Source organism: Canis lupus, chromosome 22 (genome assembly GCF_003254725.2).
Source record: "Canis lupus dingo isolate Sandy chromosome 22, ASM325472v2, whole genome shotgun sequence".
NCBI lineage: Eukaryota > Metazoa > Chordata > Mammalia > Carnivora > Canidae > Canis > Canis lupus.
The window spans coordinates 28,314,145-28,328,100 of record NC_064264.1 but is presented as its reverse complement, the minus strand read 5'-3'; the positions used below and the strand labels follow the sequence as shown (position 1 = coordinate 28,328,100).

Sequence of the window (13,956 nt, the reverse complement as noted above, 5' to 3'; positions counted from 1 at the left end):
GGAGGGGGTGGAGCTCTGAGGAGGTAAAGGAAGGTTACTGTGCACTTAGTTAATATGCAAAACCATTTACGCAGTGCTGGATGCGCAGTGAGTAAGTGCAAACAAAGCCACGCTTGATCAGCTAACACGGACTTTACACACTAGTTGATCTGTCCAAGGATGCAGATGTTGGCTCAGAGAGAAATCTTGCAGTTGGACAATAAAGGACACAGGAGGTAATACTACAAGAGGTTAAACACTATCTGTAATGGTCGGTGAATATGGACAAGATCAACAGTCGCTGGGGTCTAATTGCCTTGCTCCTCTTTTGCTTTGTTCGAGGAAAAACGCAGCAATCTAAATCACAGGGATGGTGTTTTCTCTGAAATTCTAACATACTGAAGTTCAAGTTTGCATCAATTAAACTCTATGTAAGATAAACCAATATGTTCAGATATAAGCAAGTATAGCATAATTTGGTTTGTGCTTGAACAAAACATACGGCTCAAGTAGCATCTTTCACCTTGGAGTTTTCAGACAAAGAAGCAGCTTAGAGTAACTTGGGGCTGCGAGTGGGGGCGGATGCTTTGGATCTCTTTTCTCCTTCTCTCTCTCCCACTGCCCCTCTCTGTCTCCCTCCAACTCTGATAGATCCTTGTTTTTTTCCTGGGGGCTGGACAGGGTGGATATCAACCCCAAAAGAGTACTGGTGAGACTCTAGGACAGGGTTTTTCTAACAGAGGTCACCTACAGGAGAACTGAGCAGCCTGGCTGCGAGCTGGGGAGGTGGCTGCTGCCCGTTACCCCTTGGCCTGCAGCCTGGCATGTTTAAAAAAAAAAAAAAAAAAGGCCAGCTGATAGAAAGCCTGCAGCAGTGAGCTGAGGTCTGCCCAGCAGGTGTCACTAGGGATTTAAAGCTTACCAGACCTTTGGGACAAGGCCTAGGAAACAGCCGAGTAATGATTAATGAAGCTTACTTTCAAATATTTTTGAGAGGTTATATGTGAAATAATTCCAAGGAGTTCGCCTTCCAAGGGAAGTTAAAATGATAGCTACAGTTTGGTGTAAATGATTTCTGGGCCATTCTCTCCAAGGCTCTCTCTCCATTTCTGAGTCCCCATTCCAAAAAACCAAACACAGACATAAAGCTCTCAGAAGGCACGCTGAATCCAACACTATGGGTAAAAGATACAATGCGAAGTCAGAGCGAGTATAGGAAATGCTTTTTCGGGTAGAGATTCCCACTTGCGAAACCAAGCTCCATGTCCTAACACCGTAGATGTTGATTTTGTAAGTAATCTCAGAGTTAAGATCAGAGTCCACTCTAAAAATGCAAATGCCCCAGGAGTCTCCATATAAGTGAAGTCAGCTGGTATTTTATCAATGATTAATACTTTTGTTAACAGAATCTTATGTAGACTATCTCTACTTTAACAATAACAGCAAAAGCCTGTGTTGAAGATACTGTCCACTTCCTAATTTAGGCACCTAGGAATATACATATGATCATTTTTTCAAAGAATGAGGGTAGGGAAAATTGGTCTCCCTTAAATACTTTTTGCTGTTTTCCTCTTTGTCCTGTCTGCCTGGAAGCTAAACACTAAACTTTATCATGTAGCTTCCCTAGCTTAGATTTTCTTGAATAATTTCTCCTCCATCCATCCTACATTATTCAAATAATGGCTTCCTGTCTTCTCTTAATTGTTTTATGGTTTTAACATATCTGTACTTTATGCGATGGCTCTTACCTCATGTGCGTTTTGGTGTAGTGTATCCACTTGGAAGGGAAGGAGGACAAGAAAGGAGAGAAGAGAAGGGAAAGAAGGAACATGACCCTTTCATCAACACTCAACATCTTGTGGTGAATTCGTTAAGAACATTAATCTTCACTTACTCTTCGGTCTTTGGATGGTAGAAAGAAGGAGTGAGAGTAGTGGTCTGGGAGGGGCTGAGCTTGTATGCGAGGAATACAGTCAGAGCACTCTGGGTGTCTGAAATGGTGTGAAAGCAGTAAGGTGGAAGAAAAGCTGGAAGCAGAGGTGTGATCTTTTAGAGCACCTTACAAAGCATTCTTGGGTGCAGTCTTACCTTGCAAGTGAAATGAAATGTCTAACAGATATAATCCGTCCCATCTCACAGATTAGAAAAACTGAGACAGGGATGTTGTCATTTAGCCACATGGCATTACATCACAGGCTCAGGACAAGGAACTAGCACCTCTGCTCACATTTCTGCTACTGATGGGACTCCAGCCTAGAAAGAATGTAAGAAATCCACAGGGTGCACAGGGACATCACACAAAAAAATCCTTTGTTTTTTCTCCAGGGAATGCCTTGTGGCACAATACCACCAAGGAAACTCTCCCACAAATGAAAACACCAGTCTGCAATTTTGCGTCTATGGCAGTATTTCATTAAGATCTTAGTCATTATATTTATTTCTGTTTTATGAGGGAAAGAATAAATGACTTTAGTAGTATTGATGTCTGCAGACCCATTTCCTAACCACAACTCTGACCATTTCTCTTATCACTTAACTGATGTTGTTTTAATGAGAACTATTGTTATTATGCATTATTAATAAAGGACCACCATTACTATTAATATCACTTAGGAATGATTCTATAAAGAGCTTTAAAACTGTAGATGCAATTAACAAGAAGCCAAATTCTCCATGTGTGAAAAATACCAGGTAGGGCTGGCTTCACACATTTGATCTTATAAAAGTGTTGCAAGAGGTTGTAGATGTATTTCACATGCCCACAAGAAAAGCCATGAGCCCCATGAATATTGATATATGCGGTAACTTGACCTCCCCCATATAAATTTGTTGAATTGAGAGGAATTTTCATAAACCCCCGATCTCATGACCAAGACGATGGAATATATATATATATATATATATATATATATATATATATATATATCTCACCTCACATTTCAGGGAGTTCATGCTTACCTAGATATTCTTATTTAGAGTGGGTGAAAACAAACATTATACTTCCAAATAACATTTGAGTTGTTGGAGTGGAAATGTCATAATTCTATGACATATTCTACATTCACTATGAAGCCCATAACTCTCACGGGCTTCGTAGTACATGTGAGAGCAAGAACAAGGGTGCAGGGCAGATTCTTTTCACACATTCTCCCTTCAATGATAGTCCCATTCAAAGGAACTCCCCTGACTTCCAAAGCTGCCATTGCCTACCAGGCTTGTAGCCATAGGACCACTCTCTCTCTCTCTCTCTCTCTCTCTCTCTCTCTCTGTCAGGGAAGGATGAATTAGAAGCAGCCTGAGCACAGCCAGGAGAAGCAGAGCCTTGGCATCTGAGAGTCTGGCTCCATAAATGGAGAAGGAAGACTGTGGTCTCATTTGCCTTTAAGGTGAGGGTGAAGTTCTCACTCTAACAAAGGGATCACCTTAGCAGAGTGGGCCAATTTACTCACTCTCTGGGAGAGTCCTGTGTTCCACAAGAATCATCACACTACTTTACGGTCGTTCTGTGATAAAGGGCGCTTACTCAACAGTGCCTGAAGGTTGCATTTGGAATAACACTCTCACTTCCCCTTCTAAGACATTTTGTTTCTGAGTCTGTTTTAAGGATTTGCCAACCCCAGATTTTGTACCTGGCATTCAGCCTCACTGTGAGACTAAAAGGCATAGGTCACCTGGAGGGCTTGAGGGCATAAAGGTGAGTCCACCCACTACAAGATCATACGCACAAAATTTTGAAGGGCTCTTAGAAACCTACAGGACTTTTATACACACTTATAGCTGATACTTTTAGTAAAAGCTTCAGTCTCAATAAAATAACAATAATCATGTGTTTTCTTCTAGAAATTCATGGGCTTTAGTTCTCGTAAAGCCCATAATTTAATCTCACATCAGTCAGGTGGATATCATTATCCCTTTTTTTAACAGATGTGAATACAGAGGCACAAGATTTAAGAGTAGAGTCATGGAGTAAAAAACAATAGAATCCAAAACAAAATCCAAATTCCCCTGACTTTCAGCCTAATACTCAGTCTACCATTAACACATGCTCCCTTATTAATTAGTAAAAAACTCAAAACACCTGTGAAGGAGAGTCTGCATGGATACATAGTATGAATCTTTAGTTTATGCCTTGTCTGGATGAATTGATTTTTGTGATTTATTAATGCAAAACTCTTGGGTTATTCCATTGGATTTACATGCATTTTTACTTGTTTTGCTGTTTTTCAAATTATAGCTCAGCAATAGCAATGAGGCTTTCACAGAAGTTTTGGATTATGCCAACAATGTCTGCCTAGTAGTTTTATTAATCAAAGGAAAGCATCTGGTTTACATTAGAATATTCATGAAGTAACATTGAAAGTAGATAGTAAGTATTAAAACAACATAGTCTTGAATTTTTGGAAGACACTTTCTAACTAGCTTAGCTGATTTACACAGAACAGATTTTTCTGTGCAGGTTGTAGTCTACATTTCCTCTAGTATCTCCAACTGGGTGGGTTGGAAACTGATCTGCACATTGTTAGTTTTCAAGGTAGAAGAACTTTGTGAATTGTAACTCTTTTAGTGTGGCGACTTTTTAACTAATATTCTTGCTAAATCATTATCATATGTCATCAAAAATCTAGACTTGTTTGTGTTTTGCTATAATAAAATCTGAACACATTAAAATATGAGTGATAGAATAATAGGATGTCAGCATTATAAAATGCCATGTGAATCATGTGAATCATATTGTCAAAACATGCTCAGAAGAGAAACTGACACCCAGAGAAGTTTAGCACCTTGTCCCAAGTCACACAGCATTCAGGAACAGAACTGAAACCATAATGAAGGTCCTCAATTTCTGGGAATCATCCCTTTGTCATTACCCTTCCATTCATTTTTGGCTCTTTGGTTCATTTATTTTCTTTGGTTCACTTCTCCCCCACTTTGAGGTTATTATTCCCATATTTCCTTTTTTGCACATGCTGCTGTGCAGTCATCTATAGACTTGAATTTTCATCACACTACCTTTCAGAAAAGACACCTCCATCATATCAAGGCCAGGTTGGTGTGCAAGGATCTTAATATCCTCATCCTGTAGCCCTAGGGAACCTCAGACCATCAGCATACTTCACTGCCTTGGTCCCCATCATTGCAGGGTGAATTCATGAAAATGCTGATGATAATGTATGGTATTAATGTGGAGGGAATACAGGCCTCTGATTGCCCAGATTCATAAACCATACATGTGGCAAACAGGAGCAATGGATTTAAGAGACTTGCCACCAAGACAGCATCTTAATCACATACTACCTACTTAAGTGTGCAGAATCTTAAGGCTGAATTTTCTACTAAGCTATGAGCTCTCTGAAAACAAAGATGAAATTAGGATTTGGGAAGGAGAGTGTGCTCTTTCCTACAAAAGCACTTTTATTTTAACATTTAATTATGAAGCTGCCCCACAGAGGAGCTTTGAGCTTGTTGCCATTAGAAACTGAGTCATAAAAAAAAAAAAAAAAAAAAAAAAAAAAAAAAAAGAAACTGAGTCATGCTTGCAAAGACTGTGGTCAAATGACAGGTACCACTCCCACCTTCCACCAACCTCCTCTGGTAATTGACTGACCTTACTAAGGTTGACTGGGCTGAACTTTGAGATGGTCCCAGGTGTTCAGTGGCTGAGTTGTGCTTCTGGTAGTACGTGCATGGAAAGGACATTGTTTGTGAAAGCAGAAAGGGGCCCTTCCTGACAAGAATTTCCAAGGAAATCTCTCAATTGTAGAAGCTAGCAATGTTTGGTAGGAACAATTTTACATCTGCCTGAAGAAAATGTCAATGAAGTTTCCATTTATTTCAGACTTTTATGAAATATACTGAATTATTGTCCTGAAAAATATTTTCTATACCCACCAAGAAGATTGCAACAATTTCCAAAATGGAGAATGCCTTATAACCAAGCACATAGATTAAAGATTGATTTATGCAAGTCATTGAGTTTTTACATATTTTGACACTATTCAATTTATTCCACTAATTTGACAGAAGAAAACACTCGTTTGCTCCTAAACTTAGATTCTAGCTAATTTTGTAAACGTATTTATAGTTTGTATACAGTTAAAGGCAATTTAATGAATTTTAAAATATATAACTTAGCACTTACTTTATTCCTCTTTATCTAAGACAGGATCTGATTTTCTTTGACTAATAACTATATTAATATTCAATTTCTTTTTTTTAAAGATTATTTATTTATTCATGAGAGACACAGAGAGAGAGAGAGAGGCAGAGACACAGACAGAGGGAGAAGCAGGCTCCATGCAGGGAGCCTGACATGGGACTCAATCCCGGGACTTCAGGATCACACCCTGAGCTGAAGGCTTGTACATCACTCAGCTTTTGGAGACTCTCATCTTTTCCCCTATATTTGCCCAAGCCTTACATTTTCCTTGCCCATGAGAATAAGTCCAAGCTTCTTAACATGAAATGTAACAGTCCTTAAAATCTCAGACCAAAGAAGCTTAACAATACTTCACAAAGCCCGTTCTGTAGTCTATGCTCTTACTCTATTGAGCCCACTATATAACACCCCCCAAGGTATTTTCCTATGCTACTTGTTTTCATTCCAGCTAAATTCTCAGATTGTAATGTCATCCACCCTTTTGTTCATTGGTTACAGACCTGATTTCTCATTTCTATGCTTATTCAACATTTTATTTTCCTCAAAAAGCACTATGACTAAAGAAAATGTCAACAAAATTTCTACTTTTTTCAAACCGCTGTGAGAAATACTGAATTATCGCAAAGAAAAAATATTTGTCTTAATACACTTCACCAATGTGAAGAGTTAGTTTCAGGATGTTAGTTAGCATATCTTCCATCCAGAATTTTTAGCCAAGAGCCTAAGCAAAAAACAACAACAACAAAAACCAAACGAATGAACAAACAAACAAACAAAAAAACCCCAAGCCAAATTCATTCCCTCCAGATAGAGTTGTCTGGTATCCACTACATTAAAAAGCATAGTGGGACTCCCTCCTCCTGTGATGGTTTTAAATCCCAGTACTGTGACAGAAGAGACTCTTCCTCAGGGGATGTTAAGGACAAGTATGTCCAGGAAGAAAAGAGTGGGTGTGTTCAGGCAAGGTAACATGACCTACCAATACAGAGGATGTGGTACAAAGGATATGGGCTGTCTCCAGTTTCACCAATCAGTGTTGATACCACCAGAGCTCCTTAGGTAGCAGTGGAAAAAGATGTACTGCCCCTTCCTGGAGAAAGCAGCTAAGTCATCTATCTCCCCACCAGGGAAATAAGAAGAGCCAGGGAATAAGCATTCCTCCTTAATAATATAATTATGTAATTGGGTATTGAAATGAGATTATCTCTGTTTTAGCTGAAGAATGAAAATTATAGATGCATATTTCAAAGTAAGATTTGAAAGATTAGAATGGCAGAAAATAAATTTTGTAGCCCCTGAGATGACCGCATACCTTTAAAAAATTAGGAAGAGCTAAGAAAAGTGTGAGTCGATACTGAGGAAGATTTTTGGAGAGAGCTATGAGGTGTGGTGCTCACTCTATTTCAAATCAAAAGCAGAGTTTTAAAGGGACAAGTAGAAGGACTCAATATATGTTCTGCACTACTGGGCGATGCAGTGGACCAGCTCCTGATTCCTGCTTGGTAATCTAAAGTGTTAAAGGTAGGTTGGCTGGTTCTTTGTGGGAGAAATAATTGTTGCTGAATTGAGATCAGTACGTAGACCCAGTATTTACTGGGGACAGGATAGGGGAATAGAGGAGAGGGAGTAGGCAACGAATGAATGCAAACTTCCCTTGGAATAGGTGTGGCCATATGAGTGAAGGAGCAATTACCTGGGGTCATTTAGGTTCTGGCCTAGAAAGTTACCCAAAGTAAGAACAAAGAGAAACTGGCAGTATCATAAGATTCCTAGAGCTGAGGACGTGACCGGCCCAAATAAACACAGAAGTCCTCAACTGTTGGTTGAGGCAAGGAAAGGAATGCTGGGATAGTTGGAAAATTGGAGGAGTGGGAGGCTCCAAAGAACCCAAGAGAGCTCCTGTAAGAGAAAGTGCCAGTATTAAGTATTCACCAGGACTAAAAAAACAGCACTGCATGGCCCACTACAGTAACAACATAGAGGAAGGAATACCTTGTCCCAGCCTGTTTCTCCTCCTACCTTCCTCCCCCACCAGACTCAGAAAGAGAAAGAAATTCCATTAATAAGAGGAGGTAGAGGGTTGGTTGTGACATTCCTTGGGACAGGACATTCTAGTTACTAAATTAAGAGAGGGTTTTGTGCCCTAAGACTGAATCCTAAGTTATAGTTCCTGCCTGATTTTCATCCAGGAGAAGAGGAAGGACTATCCCTACAGAGCTCATTTTAAGGAACTCCAGGCAAAAATCACAGATACTTTATAATTGCATCCACTGAGCTATGTTTGTTTCAATATAATATTTTTGTTGCAATAGAATATTTTACATGCTTTTCTGCCCACTTTAGTATCCCTGATGACACTTCTCTTGTCTTGTTCATTTTTGCATTCTCGGTACCTAGTGTCATAACTGGTACATACGTAGCACTAAGCACTTGCCAGATAACACAGGGGAGAATACCACGACTCCCTGGGAAGACATAAAGAGAATTACAAGAATGTGAATGAGAGAGGAACCACATCCTTTTGGATGGATCAAGAAGACTTCACAGACATGATCATATATGACAAGGGCCAAGTCAGATTTATATCATTCCACTGGGTACAGACTTAGACCAACAGAACTGAAGAAAAGTGTAATATATAGTAGCAGCAGAAATAGTGTAGAGATGAAAAGATGTGATTAGCCTCCGGAAATGAAAGAAATGACCATTCTATAGATGGCAATGTGAAGTATGTATAATCATTTTATAGTAAATGAGAACCGAAAGCAAGAGAATTGCAATGAGATCGGAGCGGCTGAGCCCATCAGGGGCTGGCAGGTCCTGAGACAAAAAAAAAAAAAAAAAAAAAAAATGAAGCCTATTCAAGGAGAGTAGACCGGGAAGCACACCAGAGGCCTATCAAGGGCATGGCTACATGCATCATCCACGGGATGCTGCCAAATCAGGGGTCAAATCTAATGAGGAAGGCAGTGTCTACCTGAAGTTTATAGAGAGGATTTGTTTTCCAGATATGAAAGGACTTTATTTCTCCAATCATCAGCTTTGCAAGCAAAAGAGAATTAGCTCACCCTGATAGCAGGATTTAAAGGTAAAATCATGAAAAGACAAGACTAGGCTCAACTACGGAGAAAAAGCCAGCTGGAAGAGAAGTAGGGGGAATAACCTGGAAGATGGGTTTTGCTGTGTCAAAACAACTGGGTTAAATAAAATGGAGAATTATCTACTCTATATATAGTTGATACCTCAAATTTCCTCTGTTATAACCCTTGTTTTATTCATTCAAGTGGTTAGCTCTTGTATCTTACTGATAGGGATGCTACTTCAGATAATTTGAGAAAGGCAAGATTGTTATTTCTTGGTGGTAAAATCTGTCAAGGAAATGTCCCCAGTTGTTCTCCCAGTTGTTGGTAATAGAAAGTTATTTCACTGAAGTGACATAATACAGATCATTGGAATGCCTCTTTTTGAAAGTTGCCTTCTATCACAGAAAATAATTTCTCAGCATATTATTTATTAACTTTTTAGAATGATTTAGAGAACTAATTCATATAAGACTGAGAAAGTAGAGGGAAGAAAATAAAAAGAAGTGTGGAGGAGCTGGAGAACCAGACTTAAGATACCAGATAGAAATATCATCTACTTTTCAGGGGCACCTGGGTGGCTTAGTCAGTTGAGCATCCAACTCTTGATTTCCCCTCAAGTCGTGATCTGGTCAGAGATGCAAGCACCTCAAAGGGCTCCCTCCTCAGGGGGAAGGCACCTACCTCTCCGCCAGCTTGTGCACACACACACTCTCAAAAAAAAAAAAAATCATAAAAAATCATCTAATTTTATTTTTCTTTTTTTTAAGATTTTATTTATTTATTTGAGAGAGAGAGAGAGTTTGTGTGTGTGTGCATGAGCAGGGGGAGGGGTAGAAGGAGAGGAAAAAGCAGTCTCCACGCTGAGCCCTTCCAGGGCCCCAGGATCATGACTTGAACTGAAGGCAGACACTTAACCAACTGAGCCACCCAGGCACCCCAGTCATCTATTTTTCATATTGCATCATATCTGCCCTGTGAAGATTGAATAAAGATTGCAAGACTAGGAGAAAAATACAAATCACTAGAAAAGTCAAGAAATAAAAATGTGCTGAACAACTATTATACCCTATAAAACTTATCTCATTTAATCTCCATACAAACCCTATAAGGGATTATTATCATCATACCACTGAGCAAACTGAGACTCAAACAAGTAGACTAAACTTCTTAAGGCATTATGTGTGGCAGAACCAAAATTCAAATCCAGACCTGTCCAAGATCAAAGACCTTGCTTTCTCCCCAGTACCAAGATGTCTTTGCAAAGTACAAAGTGCAAGCAGCAAAGGAAATAGAAAAATACAAGTCATCCATTCAACAGTCAATTAAGAAAAAATTATTTTTTATAATATTGAAATTAGGTTAAGATAAACATCAAGGTATCTTGAAACTATAGAACAAACATAAGAAATAACAAAAAATATACAAGACCTAGATGTGGTAAACTACAAAACTTGGCTAAAAGACTTTAAATGAGGCTTAAATTATGGAAAGACAGGATTACACACATTTCAATTCTTGTTCAAAATAATCTAGACAGTGCATTCAGACATCCAAAGACAATGGATTTTATTAACTTGATCATGACATTACAATTTATATACAGGGAAAAAAATGTCCAAAAACAGACAAGAAAATTTTGAGAAAACAGTAATAAAAAGGAATCTGCTCAATTAGATTTTAAATAGAAAGTACAACGATTAAAACAGTGTTATTGTAGTTATGCAAGAAAAAGTCAAGAGGGTAAGGCAAACAAAATGAAAGTTCCACATATATTTAACTCTAATCATCATAAGAATTAATAATTTATATAAATTGTATCAAAAAGAACCACTTTCTGTCAGAAAAAAAATAAGATTCAATAAACAATTTGAATTAACTGATTAAGCTATGAAAGAATGAAGAGTAGCCCTGTTAGAATAAAGGTCAGGGCCCATGAATTCCGTGATTAGCCCCTCCTCCCCCAAAGTTTTCCCATCTCCTCAGAGTAAAGGATTTATGGTGACCTTGAAAGACCTGTGTAACATGGCCCATATTTTCTTCCCCTTCAATCATTTTGCCTCAAACACATTGGCCACCTTGCCTGTCCTCAAACCATACACAAAAGTTCCAAATACAAGATTCTTGCATTTGTGGTTCTCTTTGCCTGGAACACTTCTCCTCAAGATATGCATGTGGCTCCCTCTTCAACTCTTGTCAGATCTTTGCTCAGATATCACCTTCTCTGTAATGCCTTCCCTTACTTCTCTGGAATTATAAAGGTTCTAAGAAAGAAAGTATAGGTGAATACTTACATAACCTGTGCGTGTGAACAGACTCCTCAGCAAGACTCACAGTTACTGACTTATAAATTTTACTACATTAAAAATTTAAAACATCTGCTTCTCCCAAATTTGACAAATAGAATAAAATGGCAAGCAAAAAGTGGAAGAAATATATGGGCAACACATGCAAACAGTGATTAATTTCTCTCCTAGAAAAACCTATTACATATGAGAAAAATGCCAATATAAAAACAGGCAAAGGAATAGAAAACAAAATGCTCACACACACATAAAAACAAATTACCAGCATATATTAAAACAATTTTTAACCTCATTGATAAGAAAATAAGCAAAAATTAAAATAATGAGACACCAAATTAGCAAAGATAAAAAGAATGACAATATACAACACTGGCAAGAGTAAGAAGAAAGAAATGGTTTATTTGTGACACAGCCAGTAGATACATAAATAAATATAATCTATCCAAAGAATTCGTTGGCAACATGAATAAAAAAATATTTAAAATATGCTTACCTTTTGACCCAGCAATTTCACTTCTAGAAATTGGTCATAAGGAAATAATTAGGGACAGGTGGAAAGATTTAACTACAAAGATATAATAAAATGGTAATATGCAACTTTAGAGGGAATAAAGAATATAAGAGGAGGCACTGCAATCTTTTTTCCTTGTTGATGGGGACAGAGAAAGGGGATAGCTGAACTGATTATATGTAAATAAGCCTTAGGTCTTTTTTTTTTTTTTTTTAAAGAACCATCTGGAAGTGGCAGCTGTATTGCATCTTCACTAAAGCTGGAAGAGGAAGTAGTGGGCTTAAGCTTCCACAGAGGGATTTAGGTTAAATATAAGAAAGTATTTCCTTACAAGAAGATTTGTAAACATTGGTCTGAGTAAAGAAGGAGGTGGTATAATCACATTCCCTGGAGGACTTCACCACAGAAGAGATATTTGTCAAATTAAGATGACTTTTGGTGCATGCCCACAAGAAGCAGGTTTGTTGTTGAAGTTCATACTCAGTCTTCTATTCTTAATTATACTTTAATGTTTGATCAGTCTATTGTGCTTTATGTGGTATGGATTCATATTTGGGTAACTGTCACCACATCTTGTTAAAATAATACTTCGAATTAGTCTTTATCACCAACATGAAATAGATTTCTTAGAATTAGGGTACTCTGTTCACCCCACCAGCTGCCACGCATTACATAATCCTAGTAATATTTGAAATCCTTTGGGTGACCTTCACTTTTCCCCTCCCCCTAAAAATCTGTAAGTCTGAAATTAATTTATCAATCTTCTGAAAGGCCAAAGGTATTCCAAGTTCACTTTTCAGTTACAGTGGGAGTAGGTTTTCTAGTTCACATAACTCATCTAGGTTTATTATTGTCATTATAGTATTTTTATTGAGCTCTGATCACTAAGATTATAGCAATTATCAGATACAATTCTATTAGAATATAACAAAATTGGACACAGCCATTGCAAAGATCTGATATAAAGGGGAAATTTCACAAATGTGGAAGAAAAAGATCTGTACATGATCAAGAAAAAAGCTGGATATCAAAACTACGTTACAGGAATAGATTAACATTAAGTCAACTCTAATCATTTTTCAAGGCAGTACAGATACATTTACCAAAGAAAAAATGAGCCTAAGGAGAAAAGAATATGAATTGCTTATATGGAAAGTAGAAGGGATATTACTGTATTATTTACACCTTAAAGAATCATATGTTCATATTTAATAAACTTCACATTTTCTCATTTTTCAAACAAACAAAATCTGACATCATTTCTCCAGTTGCATCGTAGATATATGCCTCCAAGTAAGGAACTCTATAATGACTACCTAATGATTATTTCTATGTTTAGATATTTACAAGCAGAAAAGAAAAAACTAAAATGAACACTATTTGCAAGAATGCAAGTAGAGCACACCCCTTCCAAAAGGGAAAGGAAGTCTGCCTTCATGGTTTCCCAGACTTACTGATCCAGTTTACTTCATTTATTTTAAGGCAAGATGTAGTTCTTCCTTGAGTCCTAACATTTACTATCCTTTTTTTTTTTTTTTTTAAGATTTTGTTTATTATTTGAGAGCACAAGCAGGAGAAGAGGCAGAGACAGAGGGAGAAGCAGACTCCCTGCTGAGCAGGGAGCCCTATTCTGGGCCAGATCCCAGGACCCTGAGACCATGACCTGAGCTGAAGTCAGACACTTAACTGAGCCACCCAGGCACCCCTACTATATTTTTTTAAAATTCAGTTTTGCTTTTATTCGTTGGCCTAAAACCTGGTTTATCTTGCTCAGAAATCTGGGTACCTGGCAATACAGGATATTTTCTGTCTACACATCAAATCCTTCTCTTGGCTTCAGGAAAATTTTGCTCTTCAAATTGCCTGAATTCAATCTGATAATATTCTTGGGTCACTCACTCTCCCTTCTAGACACACAGCCTC

At 37.9% G+C, this 13,956-nt stretch overlaps 1 protein-coding gene across 5 annotated transcripts in view; it reads left to right on the top strand.

Annotated features, from left to right (window-relative positions):
- Positions 1-13,956, top strand: part of KLF12 (KLF transcription factor 12) — a 590,647-nt gene that overhangs the window by 18,218 nt on the left and 558,473 nt on the right. For 4 of the 5 annotated variants that reach the window (XM_035704614.2, XM_025441138.3, XM_049099279.1 and 1 more), the window contains exon 2: positions 12,252-12,492. The exons of the other annotated variant lie outside the window; for it this stretch is intronic. The gene's annotated coding sequence lies outside the window, so the exon portion shown is untranslated. The remainder of the gene's footprint in view (positions 1-12,251; positions 12,493-13,956) is intronic. 5 annotated transcript variants of the gene reach the window in all.